The sequence below is a fragment of the Schistocerca americana genome, chromosome 8 (assembly GCF_021461395.2).
Source record: "Schistocerca americana isolate TAMUIC-IGC-003095 chromosome 8, iqSchAmer2.1, whole genome shotgun sequence".
Classification (NCBI taxonomy): domain Eukaryota; kingdom Metazoa; phylum Arthropoda; class Insecta; order Orthoptera; family Acrididae; genus Schistocerca; species Schistocerca americana.
In genome coordinates this window covers 488,753,150-488,767,674 of record NC_060126.1, presented here as the reverse complement: position 1 = coordinate 488,767,674, position 14,525 = coordinate 488,753,150, and positions in this window count along the sequence as shown.

Genomic DNA, 14,525 nt, shown 5'->3' with positions numbered 1-14,525 from the left:
GAACCTGGGTGCACGAATGGCGAAACGTCATTTAATCGGATGAATGGTTCTGTTTACAGCATCATGATGGTCGCATCCGTGTTTGGCGACATCGCGGTGCGCGCACATTGGAAGCGTGTACTCGTCATCGCCATACTGGCGTATCACCCGGCGCGATGGTATGGGGTGCCATTGGTTACACGTCTCGGTCACTTCTTGTTCTCATTGACGGCACTTTGAACAGTGGACTTTACATTTCAGATGTGTTACGACCCGTGGCTCTATCCTTCATTCGATCCCTGCGAAATTCTACATTTCAGCAGGATAATGCACGACCGCATGTTGCAGGTTCTGTACAGGCCTTTCTGGATACAGAAAATGTTCGACTGCTGCCCTGGCCAGCACATTCTCCAGATCTCTCACCAATTGAAAACGTCTGGTCAATGGTGGCCGAGCACCTGGCTCGTCACAATAGTCTTGATGAACTGTGATATCGTGTTGAAGCTGCATGGGTAGCTGTTCCTGTACACGGCATCCTCTAGCTCTGTTTGACTCAATGCCGAGGCGTATCAAGGCCGTTATTACGGCCAGAAGTGGTTGTTCTGGGTACTGATTTCTCAGGATCTATGCAACCAAATTGCGTGAAAATGTAATCACCTCTCAGTTCAAGTATAATATATTTGTCCATTGAATACTCGTTTTTCATCTGCATTTCTTCTTGGTGTAGCAATTTTAATGGCCGGTAGTGTACTTATATGGATCTGGTGTCTGTTCTTTGGGCTTGTCCTAAAGAACAGACATCATATCCATATAAGTATATTCCTACAGGGTGGTCAACTTTAGAATTATAATAGCTCAACTTTTAAATAGAAGAAATCCGTTGCTGTGGTAGCATATCTCATTGGCATGTATCACTTTATCCAGAAAAAATCCAACTTTGCCAACCACATGATCTACAACCTTCTTCGAGAAAGATCTTCAAACAACGTCAGGGATGACGTTCCGACCGTTACAGGAACAATGACAACAGTAGCATACCTGCACGACGTATCGGGGTGATGCAAGACATTTGTTGGTGTGTGTTCTCGCAAACGGCCCGATTGCTGTCCCGTGATTTATTGAACATATTGGTTCTATTATCGCGTAGTTCCACCACTCTAAGTTTCGGCTTCAACTTCGATAAACCCTGTGTGTATTCCACGATCAGCAGCAGCTCTCTGCCATTGTCTTAAGGTACACTGGACGCTGGCTTCGTTTCTGACAAGGTACTCCCGTGCGTCACAGCTAAGAACTACAGTAGTAGGAAACGTGGCGCTGTTGAGACTCGGCAGTCAGTGCTGAGTAGTAGCCGGGACAGAGGCGCGAGACACGCAGAGCAGTGGGCTGGCCGCGTGTCCTTGGCTGCCGGCGTGCTTCCTGCCACTGCAGGCGGCGTGCGACCTCCGGGCTCCGGTGTGAGGGTCAGCGTGCGCCGTGTTTCGGCACCAGGGCAGAGCAGACACCGGGGCCCGTCCACTTCTACATCTGATTGACTGCTCTACAGTTCCCAGTTAAGCGTTAGGCATGAGGTTCGTACAAAGACTTTCAGACTGTTTCTCGACCTTTCCACTCTCCAGCAGCACGCAAGAAAAATACACGATGGCAATTAAAATTGCTACACCAAGAAAAAATGCAGATGATAAACGGGTACTCAGTGGACAAATATATTATACTTGAACTGACAAATGATTACATTTTCACGCAATTTGGGTGCATAGATCCTGAGAAATCAGTACGCAGAACAATCACCTCTGGCCGTAATAACGGCCTTGATACGCCTGGGCATTGAGTCAAACAGAGCTAGAGGATGGCGTGTACAGGAATAGCTACCCATGCAGCTTCAACACGATATCACAGTTCATCAAGACTATTGTGACGAGCCAGGTGCTCGGCCACCATTGACCAGACGATTTCAATTGGTGAGAGATCTGGAGAATATGCTGGCCAGGGCAGCAGTCGAACATTTTCTGTGTCGAGAAAGGCCCTTACGGGACCTGCAACATGCGGTCGTGCATTATCCTGCTGAAATGTAGGGTTTCGCAGGGATCGAATGAAGGATAGAGCCACGGGTCGTAACACATCTGAAATGTAACGTTCACTGTTCAAAGTGCCGTCAATGCGAACAAGAGGTGACCTAGACGTGTAACCAATGGCACCCCATACTATCACGCCGGGTATTACGCCAGTACGGAGATGACGAATACACGCTTCCAATGTGCGTGCACCGCGATGTCGCCAAACACGGATGCGACCATCATGATGCTGTAAACAGAACCATTCATCCTATTAAATGACGTTTCGCCATTCGTGCACCCAGGTTCGTCGTTGAGTACACCATCGCAGGCGCTCAAGCCTGTGATGCAGCGTCAAGGGTAACCGCAGCCATGGACTCCGAGCTGATAGTCCATGGTGCAGCAAACGTCGTCGAACTGTTCATGCAAATGGTTGTTGTCTTGCAAACGTCCCCATCAGTTGGCTCAGGGATCGAGACGTGCCTGCTCGATCCGTTACAGCCATGCGGATAAGATGCCTTTCATCTCGACTGTTAGTGATACGAGGCCGTTGGGATCCAGCATGGGGTTCCGTATTACCTTCCTGAACCCACTGTGGGGCGGCGGATAATTTTGTAGAAAACATTAAACTAAAATCTGATTGCTGTATAAATGCTTGCATGTAGAATCAGTTTCTGGCTTTTAGAATGTTGTTAATGCTGGCTCTCTATTTACTTTTTGGCACCCAGAAAGTGATTTAATAAAACATGGAACCAGTAATTAGAGATCCTAGTGCCCACTTCATTTGAGATACCATTATAGCTGCAGCTTATAGCTCTGAGGAATTAGGAGATTGTCCGGGATTTCTAATCAAAAACGGTTTTCCAAAATAGTTGATTATATTCTGAAATTCACTGATAAAAAACACAAGTATCCCTACAACCTAACTAACATAGCAGTTCAGAGTCTAATGCGCTGATGCAACTATAAATGTCCGAATTAAATGTTAAAAAGAATGCTCGCCATAATTTGATGAAAATATTTCATCAAACGCCACGCTAAATATTTGGTAGAATGTCTGTCCCGCGACGGCACGTGAAAATACGACAATACGCAAACTGAAGCTAGATAATGAAAATCATTCCAGAATTAACACTTCACATAAAATGTTTTCATGGTTCCGCGTATTTCTAGTAACTTAATACGGCACCCGAGGCTGTTTGTAGCAGTGACACTGATGCGACGCGGCTCCCGACACAGATGGCGTGTCATTCAGCGTCTGGAGAGAACTGGGGCCTTGCCTTCCCCGCGCAGCGTCCTTATATATAAACCCGCGGTGCGGACGGCGAAGGGAACACCTGATCTTTTCGGCTCTCTCGACTAGCCGCTGGGCTAGTAACGCACCACTTCAAGTTACATAGTAATTTATAGCTTCTTTTGCTGATGGCCGAAGAAGCTCTTAATTTAAACGTGCATTCAGCACGCAGGTAAGTATTGATAATAAAATTTTGACGTGGCTAAGTTAAATATTTTGGGCGAGAGAATTAATTTAATTACACTGCATGCAGTAGATGAGCTCTGAACTGGCCCTTTTGAGATCCGCTATCGCTATAATTTTGTAGGTATTCAGAAGAAACTTTACACATCTTCATAGTCATAGAGGACCTCCAACCTATTTAAATCTAAACATCCTAGCCTTATTTATTAGCCTACTTAATCTATCATGCTTCCTTCAGTTTTGAGACGAAAACCACAAAATCATGAATTTCCACTAAAATCTTAATTTGTGAAATCCAAAGTACTATTTTTATTAAATCATTATGAAAGATGAATCTAAATATAAATTTTGAAGTCTCTAGCTCTTTTCTGTTGCGCCAATGATTTTTTCAGAAAAACGCCCAAATTTCGAAAATGACTGAAGTTATCGAACTGATATTTAACACACATTAATTTAGTATTATTTCTGACATGCTAGAAAAGTTTTAGGTTCTTTGCTTGATTTTTAAAGTATTGCGCAACATTTATGACGTCAGAGCTAGTTACAGCAGACTGGCTTGGACACAATGGAAACTGATGTGAATTTACTACAGCGTGAGTAGGCTGCTTCCCTACACCACCGATTCGTGTTCTGCTAACAATCATTGGATCCGACCAACGCGAGCAGTAATGTCGCGATACGATAAACCGCAATCGCGATAGGCTACAATCCGACCTTTATCAAAGTCGGAAACGTGATGGTACGCATTTCTCCTCCTTACAAGAGGCATCAAAACAACGTTTCACCAGGTAACGCCAGTCAACTGGTGTTTGTGTATGAGAAATCGGTTGGAAACTTTCCTCATGTCAGCACTTTGAAGGTGTCGCCACCGGCGCCAACGTTGTGTGAATGCTCTGAAAAACTAATCATTTGCGTATCACGGCATCTTCTTCCTGTCGGTTAAATTTCGCATCTGTAGCACGTCATCTTCGTGGTGTAGCAATTTTAATGGCCAGTAGTGTATATAGTTCTGGCAATACCGGCCATGACCTTCTTCTGTGCGGATGTACACATAATCCCCGAACTCTTACGGGAGCTGATAAGAATATCTTGCACGAGTAATGAGTGTGTTGGGTTGGACACTACGAATGTAGTGTGTGGACATACAAGGTGAGAATGAGGGTCGCATGGGAGCCGTGCCCGAGATAGTCCCTGCAGTAGTATTATCCTCTGTCCCCTCGGTGGCTGACATGGATAGAGCGTCTGCCATGTAAGCAAGACATCCTGTGTTCGAGTCCTGGTTGGGGCACTCATTTCCACCTGTCCCTGTTGATATATATCAACGCCCGTCAGCAGCTGGAGGTATTAATATAATTGTAATTTCACCCTGGAAGAACGTTGTATAGCAGTAATAATTTCAGGTGTGGCTGTTTTAAGATTCACTGCAAAGAATGTTGTAAATATTTAAATAAAAGATATGAAGGAAAATAGGTCGACCATCTTGGAAGCAGAATGTCAACATAAGTGGGAATAAAAGCGCATAGTCTTATATTTCTGCAGCTGCTGAAGACGTGCCTGAAAAAATTACATCGAAAATGGTAATTATAAGAATGTTGAATATCATCATGACGTAAAAATTTTGTACTAGAGTAATTTGCTACGTTTGGCTGTTGATTTGGCCATAAAAACAATTGGACAAAGGTACTTTTGTAGCCTGCTGCAGTGGCCGTGCGGTTCTAGGCGCTACAGTCTAGAACCCAGCGACCGCTACGGTCGCAGGTTCGAATACTGTCTCGGGTACGGATGTGTATGATGTCCTTACGTTAGTTAGGTTTAAGTAGTTCTAACTTCTAGGGGACTGATGACGTCAGAATTAAGTACGATAGTGCTCAGAGCCATTTGAACCATTTGATACTTTTCTACCATGTTTGGCTGGGTATTTTACAACAGTAGAACATCAGTTTACCGTTTCGGGGCACAGCTTTCTGCCTTGGAATCGTGCTTTTGTTTTGATAAATCAGGGAAAAAATAGTAATGAATGCCATGATTACCTATGAATGGTAGCATGTAATATCTGAAGCCTGTGAAGTCCACCTTCCTTTACAAAGGATATGAACAAGAATAACTTAGTTGGTGTCAATGTTCTTGAAGAAATTATTAAGACAGACCCAAACTTGAAAATCACTAGTTACTTAGTTAATATCGGTGCAATCCCGACATCTCAGCAAAAAAGACATGGAGAAGTGGCACCAGTTTTTGCCAGAAGTAAACATCACATCAACTATGGAAAAGCAAAGAAGATAAAAGGCAGAGCAAGCATGGCACTGATGAAAGAGAGGATTGGAGATGTTGTTAGATACTGCAGCAAGGGAGCTACTACACCACCATCTGTACATGGCAGCCTCCTTAGCACGGGAAGATTGGGACTAGGTAAAACGTGCCTCCTGATTGTTAGTGGAGCGTGCCAGAAAGAATACCACGTCTTGCCTGTCTGTAAAGTCTGACTGCATGAGTAAGAAAGCACAGGAGACTAATCTAAGTGGCAAACAGTTTGATGATATAACCATATGGATACTCAGCAAGGGTCTCAACTTCACAGCGTCGTCTAGAAATGTGCCCATTTCAGGTTTCGTCAGTGCTATAGAGCAAGTTGCAGACACACTTCCACATAATGTGGCAGAGGAAATCCGCAGGGCTGTCACCAACGCCAGGCCACCCAAATATCAAGTTCACCATAGAAGTGGAGAAGAATGATCTGCTGCCGTTTCTGGTAGTACTAGTCAAAAGGAAAGCAGATGGATCAATTGGCCACAGTGTGCATCGAAAATCCACACACACTCATCTATATCTGCGGGCCACCATCTGTCACCACCCTGTACAGAAGAACGGGGTACGTAAGACATTGATCCACAGAGCACTTGCCCTGTCAGATCAAGAGAGTTTACGGACAGAAATAGAGCATCTTAAAACTGTAGTCTGTAGAAATGGATACACGACCAAACAAATTGAGAAGGCACTCCAACCAGCCACTATATAACCGGTTCCAGAAGCAGAGCAAGATGAAGCAATAAAGGTGGAGCATTTGCCCTATTCTGGTTCTGTTTCTGCCAGAATCTGTAGGATCCTCCATAAACACAACATCAAGTGTGTTTTCTGTCCGTCCAGCAAGATCGGGGGACTGATGGAGAATGTTAAAGACGACCTGGGATTACGGAAACTAGGGATTCACAATGTACCTTGTCAATGTTGCATGTCCTACATTGGGCAGGCGGCAATAATAATGGATATCAACTGCAAAGAACGTTAGAGGTACACTCGATTGAGACAGGTCATGATGTCAGCCATTGCTGAACACTGTTTAGAACTACGTCACGCCATGAATTCTGAAGAAACCAAGATTCTAATACAGATAGCCAGATTTGAGACACTGTTGTAAGGGAATCGATAGAGATAAAAGTGACTGACAATCTCATGAGCCGCGAGATGGGGTACCAGCTGTGTAGAGCCTGGGATCCTGCAGCACTCCACGAATAGAAGAATGGAAGGCATGGATATGGAAACGATCACCAGACGCAGTGCCAGGCGCAGCGGACCGAAGAAGGAACATCTAGGAGGGGATAGGACCCGCGCGGACCGCAGGGGGAACATCCAGAACGGCAGCGGACCGAAAACGAAACGGCAACGCTCCAGCAGATCGCAGTGGACCACAGGGGGAAGCGCCTGCTACAGAACTCCAAAGACACCAGACCGAAGATCGGATGACCAGGAACGGGTTTGGTGGGCGCGGACCATAGGGGGAACACCCAAAACCGCAGCGGACGTGAAACGGAATGATAAAGTTGCAGAAGATCGCAGCGAACGGATACGGACCGCACAGGGAACGCCTGCACCCGGCGGTGGAGGGGGAAGGCCACATACATAAATATTGGACGAGGTCCACTCGAGAAACAGTCTCAGGTCACACCTGATGATGGTTACGAGCTACGTTACCGAAATATAGTACAAGTACGACGCTGACATCCGGCAGAACACCCGACAACCCAAGATAAACACCCCACTCCCCAACTGGACGTCTCTGTTGGGAATGCTGACACACCCGTCCACCAGCGGGGTACGCAAACGTGTGTGCCCGGGGGCTTCCTCGCCGTCGAGCAGTAGAACATAAAGAGCAGTGAAGGGCCATCTGCGCGCTACGAGGCTGATTGTGACAATTTTTGTCGAAAATCGTCACAAGCGATGAAACATGGATTCATCATTTCGAACCGGAAACAAAACGGCAATCCATGGAAAGGATGAAACATGGATTCATCATTTCGAATAGGAAACAAAACGGCAATCCATGGAAAGGAGACACACCACCTCTAATCCGATTAAAACGTTCAAAGCTTCACTCTCCGACGGTTAAATCGTGGCGACGGTCTTATGGGAACCTGAAGGGGTGATTCTCTTTTATTTCCTCTCAGTGCAACAATCAACTCTGAACTGTATATCCGGCAGTACACACGACAACCCAAGACGTCATTAGATCGACGGGAAAGACTGAAGAGTTACAGCCAGGTGACCTGCCTATTACCCAGATTGAAACTGTTCACACGTCCCAACATTGCATGAGTGACAGCTATGTGCGGCCGCAAGGCACGCGGAAGATCGTACAGGTTTGCAAGACCTTGTAACGATGATCACAGTCGCCTCGGGCAACGACACACCGTACGTCCGTTCACTGCCAGGCCTCCGTAGACATTCTGCAAGCAACTACGAATATCTGCGATGCTCTGTTCTTCCGACGGAAGAGATTCAATGACAGCTCTCTGTTTGCAACTCACCTCCGTTGCAGAAGCCATTTTTAGGGCTACTTTTAACGCCGCCACCTATCAGAACTTCATGAAACTACAGGCCGTAAATATTATATGATGTCCCACAACAAATTCCGCATCTTTTCAATCGAAACTTGCTGAGACCAATATGTATTGCATTACTTACTGAACGCCCCGAGTACATTAGCTGAGCTGCACATTACTGCACGTCATTTTGCCTGCTACAACTTGTACATCATGAGACATTTATTTAATTGTCATCGCCACTGCAGTGTCTGTAAAGGTTACCTGGTGTACGTTATCTAAGCAAGCGTTGGTCGTCATCGTTTAGACTTTGGTTGCATTTCAGAAGTAGACCATAACTATCTAGAGAGTACTCATGAACTTCAATCTAATCTACTATCATTCCAGTAAGTAGTACCGACGGAGCTGATTTTAACATTATACGTAAAAATCTTGTGTTATTCGCAACAGAAATTCAAACCACTGTGAAGGCAGTTATCTTTTTCTAAGAAAGCCTCACCAGATATTGTCATTCCGTCAAACTCCCTAGATGAAAGCATACGCTCATCAGCAAGAATGTTATGACGACCGACCTACTATCGATATAAACCCGTACACGTAATAGCAGCGTTACCTGGCGGGGAAAGACTGCTAGTCAGACACATACACGATCCATGTAGTATCGGTGAGCGTGCTGTCCGAGAAAGGGAAAGGCGTGCGATCTATTTGAGCCTGACCGAGGGCAGATTGTGATGGCCCGGAGGCTCGGCACGAACGTTTCGGAAACTGCACGACTTGTCGGGTGTTCGAGGAGTGCTCTGGTGAGGGTCTTCAACATGTGTCTAAACCAAAGTGCACCCATATCTAGACGTCGTGGAGTTGGACGGCCACGTTTTGTTACAAATGTCGGACGCCGAAGGCTGGGCAGACTCGAAAAACACGAAGGGCTGCGAACTGTGGTGGACCTGATATTAAACTTTAATGCTGGGCCTCCGCAGACGACAACCCACGCATTTGCCAAAGTTAGATCGGCAGCTACGGTTGAAGTGGGTATGTGACCATCCACACTGGACGCTGGCGCAATGGCAGAGCGCTGCGTGGTCCGATGGGTCTCCATATCTTCTTCACCATGGCGATGGAAGGACCCAAATTCGTCGTCTTCCACGGGAACAGCTCTTTGCACCTGTACTGCGGCAGGGAGACGGCGTGGCGCCGGCTCCATTACGCCCTGCCAACGTTCACGTGGAAGTCCATGGGTTCAGTGGAGATCGAGCAAGGCACCATGACGGCCAAGGAGTATTGTACACTGGTTGCACACCACGTACGCCACTTCGTGACGATCATGTTTCCCGAAGGCAGTGGCGATTCTCACCAAGGCAATGCCGCATGTAACTGAACAGTGGTAAAAATTGCTGTTTTGAAGAGCGCGCCGCAGCGCGTTGTGTGAAGCAGTCTCCCTCCGTTTCTGGCGGTGGCACCGATGTGGCAATCGCAGGTTTGGTGTCTCCCTCTGGTGGGAAAGGGGAAAGGTTGCCTGTTCACGTGCTTTTAAGGGGCGCTACGAGCTCACCAGTCGGTCAGTCTGGGTCAGTCTCTCGTCGCCAGCTTGCTCGTCTGTCTCTCGTCTGCATTTGTTAGGCAGTTTGTGTCTGTCTGTCGTTCGGAGTACTAGCATGTCTGTCGTTCGGATCAACCTTTAAAGCCGGCAAAATGAGAGTCTTTCCACTCCGTCAGTAAGAGAACTAAGGGAGTGGTCACCTGGTCGGGGCTTAATTCCGACATCTGAGTCTGCGCGTTAGGCCGCCAGTCTGCTCGAGTTTGCTCAGGCAATGGGCATTGGCGGTTGGATCGATCGGTTGGTCGGTCGCGCACTGAGACACAAGGTGACTTGTCCACCTTGTGCGTCGGCGTATGTGAGGTCGCCACGCGAGTCCAGTGGGTCGCGGCGTATAGCGAGGGGTAGTGACTTCACGGTCGACACGAGAGCAACAGGAGTCAACCCACGACATCGGTCTGGTGGGTGCGAGCTGCGACGCCGTGAAACGGGAGATCTGCGCGATGAAGCGGCTGGCAGCGGACGGTTCGCGAGAGCGATTTGGGGGTGCTGCGGCATGTCTTCGCGAGATATCGCAGTTTATTAGAAGTTAAGTGATTGGTGATATGTTGTTTCATTTACTTGTTAAATTCTACTTGTTTTCTTGGCGAGGTCACCAGCCGTTTTGCTTTGGGGTCGTCCCACCATTCTTCTCCGTTAGCCCACCCGTGGGAAGGTGGTTGTTTATAAATTGGGTGGTCTATTTTTCCCTTGTGGAGTATGGCCGGGTTAGAGCAACCTGCGGTGCGGCTTGTTCGGTAATCGCCCTATCAATCTACAGTACGTTAGTAGCTGCCTCTGTCATGTTTGTCGGATTTGGTGTGTTAACGAATTTATTGCTTGGAGTGTAACGGCCTAAAACCTGAAATATGTTTTGATCTTCGGAAACTTTGATATTATTTCCTATGATCTTGAGAGGCGGGCTCTGTGAACTGTAGAGTATCTTAACTATTGTTTGGCCAACCTTGCAGAATTTTATATAAGATTGCATTTCATGGGCTTTTATTTAAATGATCATTTTTATATATAAAGTTGGCACCCTTTCGCCGTAAGACTTTTCTTAGAAGTTAAAATCAAGATTCACCTTCGGTGGCATGGTTAATATTTTAATTGTTAGTGTTTTGTACTATTTCCATCCCTCATACTGGAGGGGTGCATAGTTTGTGTGCTTGTGTAAATTGTTAAAATTCTTAGTTTAAAGTTATCTGGTGTGTTGCAGATTTGCACCAGTGTAGTCTTTCAGAGGCTGTTGTATGCGGCAACTACGGCCGCGTCAAAAGGGAGCGGCAAGGTTCTCTGCCCGAAAGCTTATACAGTCAAAACTTATTTCCTTCTGCCTCTCAATAAATTGTAACTTTGATATTTAGAGACTGCTTTCTGATTACAATTTTAAATCTGTTTCTTTTAAAAAATGCCTTTAGGCACTATTAAAGTGAATACAATTCCCATTTGTTAAAAGGAATTTGGTTATGATTTGATCAGTTACTCCGTGGCAACTACTTCCATGCTTACATAGTATGATTAAATGCGTTAATGTTCTTGATGAATCGCTAGTAAATAAAATAAATTCTTAAGAATGTTCTTTGAAAATAAATCACGGTTCAGTAACAAGGCGAGGAGTAGTTCGAGGAAGACATTTCGCCAGATCTTAAACCCAACGAAAACATCTGGGATGTGACTGAACGTCACGTCAGAGCTCATTGGGACCCTCGCCGGAATTTGCGGCAGTTAGGTGACTTGTGTGGGCAGGTATGGTGCAAATCGTCCCAGCAACGTGTTTCCATTCCACGATGCGTCGCCGCTGTTATCCGTGCCAAAGGTGAACATACCGGTTATTGCGTAGGTGGTCATATCAGGATTAATGTTGAAAAATGTATGAACACAAAAAACGATACAGAATTTTTACAGGTTAAACAATGACAGTGTTTTCTCGATAAATTATTCAAAGTGACTGTATATATCTAGAATCTCTCATCAAAAACTTAGGAAAGCGTGATAAATAAATAAAGTGATGAATCATCCTTAGCCGAAGTGAAACGGTTAAACTCACTTATGTCTGGCAGAACTGCCCAATATTTAGAACAACAAAGGTGCGCTTCGTGAAATCATCAGTGTTCCCTGGAGCCTTCATCTATACAGCGAAAGCTGTTGATAGCTGCTGTACTGAAGCCTTCGAGATGTGGTGCCCGTGGACAGAAAGACGAACCAGTGTGTCCACTATAGAAGATCTAAGCATCAAAAAAAATGGTTCAAATGGCTCTGGTCACTATGGGACTTAACATCTATGGTTATCAATCCCCTAGAACTTAGAACTACTTAAACCTAACTAACCTAAGGACATCACACACATCCATGCCCGAGGCAGGATTCGAACCTGCGGCCGTAGAAGTCACGCGGTTCCAAACTGAAGCGCCTAGAGCTGCACGGCCACACCGGCCGGCATCTAAGCATCAAAAGAAATTTATCCTCCCATATCACTCAAAGACTCTTCTAGTTTCTTGGGTACATTTTGAGAACATGTGTTGTGTGAAAACGCCCAGGGTACGATCGCCCTTACTGGTGCTGAGCGGCCTGCGTGATAAATCAATGGTAACACCTGGTGGTCACCATGATATACGTGTATGATGTGGTAAAACCAAATGGGAAGTAGCTTAGCTCATCTCAGACAAAATAATCTACTACAGAAGATATGTTTATGATACAATCTTGCGTTTTAATGGTACAAACAATGAAATTGATACAGGGTGTTTCAAAAATGACCGGTATATTTGAAACGGCAATAAAAACTAAACGAGCAGCGATAGAAATACACCGTTTGTTGCAATATGCTTGGGACAACAGTACATTTTCCGGCAGACAAACTTTCGAAATTACAGTAGTTACAATTCTCAACAACAGATGGCGCTGCAAGTGATGTGAAAGATATAGAAGACAACGCAGTCTGTGGGTGCGCCATTCTGTACGTCGTCTTTCTGCTGTAAGCGCGTGCTCTTCACAACGTGCAAGTGTGCTGTAGACAACATGGTTTATTCCGTAGAACAGAGGATTTTTCTGGTGTTGGAATTCCACCGCCTAGAACACAGTGTTGTTGCAACAAGACGAAGTTTTCAACGGAGGTTTAATGTAACCAAAGGACCGAAAAGCGATACAATAAAGGATCTGTTTGAAAAATTTCAACGGACTGGCAATGTGACGGATGAACGTGCTGGAAAGGTAGGGCGACCACGTAAGGCAACCACAGAGGGCAACGCGCAGCTAGTGCAGCAGGTGATCCAACAGCGGCCTCGGGTTTCCGTTCGCCGTGTTGCAGCTGCGGTCCAAATGACGCCAACGTCCACGTATCGTCTCATGCGCCAGAGTTTACACCTCTATCCATACAAAATTCAAACGCGACAACCCCTCAGCACCGCTACCATTGCTGCACGAGAGACATTCGCTAACGATATAGTGCACAGGATTGATAACGGCGATATGCATGTGGGCAGCATTTGGTTTACTGACGAAGCTTATTTTTACCTGGACGGCTTCGTCAATAAACAGAACTGGCGCATATGGGGAACCGAAAAGCCCCATGTTGCAGTCCCATCGTCCCTGCACCCTCAAAAAGTACTAGTCTGGGCCGCCATTTCTTCCAAAGGAATCATTGGCCCATTTTTCAGATCCGAAACGATTACTGCATCACGCTATCTGGACATTCTTCGTGAATTTGTGGCGGTACAAACTGCCTTAGACGACACTGCGAACACCTCGTGGTTTATGCAAGATGGTGCCCGCCCACATCGCACGGCCGACGTCTTTAATTTCCTGAATGAATATTTCGATGATCGTGTGATTGCTTTGGGCTATCCGAAACATACAGGAGGCGGCGTGGATTGGCCTCCCTATTCGCCAGACATGAACCCCTGTGACTTCTTTCTGTGGGGACACTTGAAAGACCAGGTGTACCGCCAGAATCCAGAAACAATTGAACATCTGAAGCAGTACATCTCATCTGCATGTGAAGCCATTCCGCCAGACACGTTGTCAAAGGTTTCGGGTAATTTCATTCAGAGACTACGCTATATTATTGCTACGCATGGTGGATATGTGGAAAATATCGTACTATAGAGTTTCCCAGACCGCAGCGCCATCTGTTGTTGACAATTGTAACTACTGTAATTTAGAAAGTTTGTCTGCCTGAAAATGTACTGTTGTCCCAAGCATATTGCAACAAACGGTGTATTTCTATCGCTGCTCGTTTAGTTTTTATTGCCATTTCAAATATACCGGTCATTTTTGAAACACCCTGTACATTAGCAGCACATCTTAGCAAAATGCACAAAAATATTAAATTCATGGTTGAACATGAAACTAATAAATGCGTTAACTTTCGTGACCTGAAGATTTGCAATAGTAACCATAAACATCAATTTAGTATTTGCAGAAAACCTACCACCACAGATGTCAGTATTGACAACTCATCCTGCCACCCCCACCATCAAAAAATGGCACATGGTACACCAAATTAAAAAAGTACCAATGAGTGACACAGACCAAAAAAATGAAATCAATATAATTAAAACAGTTGCTCATAATAATGCATACAAACCAATAATAACAGAAAATCTCCACAACAAATTGCAAACAAA